Genomic DNA, 2542 nt, shown 5'->3' on the forward strand with positions numbered 1-2542 from the left:
TTATTCCCAGGTGCCGGGAATTGATTTTGGTGATATTTTTTCTCCTGTTTCCAAGGTAACTTCTATTAGATTAATTTTATCTATTGCTGCTGCTTTTGATTTTGATGTAGAACAGATGGATGTGAAGACAACATTTCTTCACGGGGATCTGGAAGAGGAAATCTACATGAAGCAACCTGAAGGCTTTGTGGTGAAGGGGAAGAAAGAAGTGGTATGCAAGTTAAAGAAGTCTCTGTATGGGTTAAAATAGTCACCAAGGATTTGGTATCAAAAATTTGATACATTTATACGGGGACCTGGCTTCACCAAAAGCAAAGCAGATCACTGTGTGTATTTTAAATTAATTGTTGACGGTGTTATTTATTTTGTCTTGTATGTGGATGATATGTTGTTGGTTGGAAATGACAAAGAAATTATCCAGGATTTGAAGACCCAATTGTCCTCCAAATTCGACATGAAAGATCTTGGTGCTGCAAACTATATTTTGGGCATGGAAATTAAAAGAGATCCGGAAAAGAGGAAGCTCTGGTTAAACCAAAGGAAGTATGTCGAGACAATATTGCAGAGATTTAATATGCAGGATAGTAAACCGGTGAAGGTTCCTATTCCTGTAGGCGTAAAGTTATCTGCTGAACAATGTACCAAGACACAAGAAGAGAAAGAGGATATGTCTCGTGTTCCATATGCAAGTGCAGTCGGTAGCCTGATGTATGCAATGGTCTGTACTAGACCAGACATTGCACATGCAGTGGGAGTATTGAGCAGGTTTAAGTCAAAACCAGGAAAGGAGCATTAGACATCAGTGAAGCGAGTTTTCAGGTATTTGCGTGGCACTAGTGATTATGGTTTGTGCTACGAAGGAAGACCAGGATTGGATAGAGCATTCGATATTTGTGGCTTTGTTGATGTAGACTGGGCTGGAGATCTGGATCAGAGAAGATCTACAAGTGGGTATGTGTTTAACCTATTTGGAGGTGCAGTTAGTTGGATGAGTAAGAAACAATTTGTAGTGGCACTATCAACTACAGAGACAGAATACATGGCAGCCACTCATGCAAGCAAGGAAGCAGTTTGGTTGTAGAGATTGTGTTGAAGTATAGGGTTAGTACAGGGAGCTATAAGGATAGACTGTGACAACCAAGGTGGAATTTTCTTGGCAAAAAACCCTTCATATTATTCAAAGACAAAGCACATTGATGTTTAGTATCACTTTGTGAGGGATATGATAGAAGACAAAAAGGTGTTGCTGGTAAAAGTGGACACTTTGAAGAATACTGCAGATGCATTAAAAAAATATGTGAGCTCTGAGAAGTTCTCTTGGTGTAGAGAAACAATGGGTGTTGCAAGGCTGGATAAATGACTAAGCTCTCTTGTGGCCCCCTGTGGAAAGAAAACAACAAGTGGGATAATATTGGGTTTTGTTATATTCTTTCCACTACTAGCCCACGTAGTTAACCGGGGGATTAGAGGGGGGGCGGAACCCCCCCTTCGTTGCACCGATTGCATAGCGGGGGGGTCACAGGGGGTTTGAGGGGTGTAGGTAACCCTACTTTATGAGGTTCGAGGTAGCACCTAGGAAAATTTTGGTTTTGGAACCTATGTTAGGTTGGGCAGACCCACCTATGGTTTTGTGCATGATTTTCACACATGTTTTTTGGACGCGATAGCTTTCGATCCATGGTTTTGGACGCGATGGTTTTCGGTCCATGCTATTGGATGCTTCGGCATGTATAAATATGTATTATAACATTGAAATGAGCATAATGAAAAATCAAGCTGGTAGTCCCGATTTTGGGATCCAAGGGAAAATCTCTATGTATATGTGTTTTATGTGTTATGCTCTCACATTGTTTATTTTATGTGTTTTAGAATTCGTATGCAGGTAATTTCTGTACAGGATTAAAACCTACACAAGATCCCCTATATTCCTACAGGAATAGGCCGAAAGCATAAGGAGTGATTGTGACAGTGATATAGGGCTTAGGGAAGGTGAGTGATGGAAGGAATAAGGCAAGGAAGTGGCTAGGACTTCCTTGGAACTCAAACCCAAGTTTGTATGATGGTTGGATTTGCTCAACAAGCATGGCAAGTTGTTCTTATGAAATGATAACTCGGTTTTTGGACTTAGTGGCTTTTGGTGATCATGGATGGGTGAGTTTAGGTTGGGGTTGCTGATATGAGGTCTTCCTACACTATTGAAACTCCTACAATACACACATCACTAGCATTTACCCTAAATCATGTCAGAACAAGGAATATTTCCAACAACATAAGAAAACAGAATTTCATCATTCATTTGCCGAGTTCATGCATGGTGTTATCCCGTACAATTTCCTAGGTTGAGGAGGAAATCAGAAAAGGTAACCTTGAACCACTTTCAGTTCAGTAGCTAGCCCTACTGAACTAGAGAGGGATCTTGTTACACAAAAATATCGTCACCATGACTATCTGCAGTCAGTATAGGTCCATCAACACTTATACTGTCCTCCTAAGCAAGTCTCAGACCTCAGCTCTTCAAGTCAAGCTTTGAAAATGAGAGAAA

The sequence above is a fragment of the Pinus tabuliformis genome, chromosome 1_1 (genome assembly GCF_031772625.1).
Source record: "Pinus tabuliformis cultivar Carrire ecotype Pingquan chromosome 1_1, CPIR1, whole genome shotgun sequence".
Taxonomy (NCBI): Eukaryota; Viridiplantae; Streptophyta; class Pinopsida; order Pinales; family Pinaceae; genus Pinus; species Pinus tabuliformis.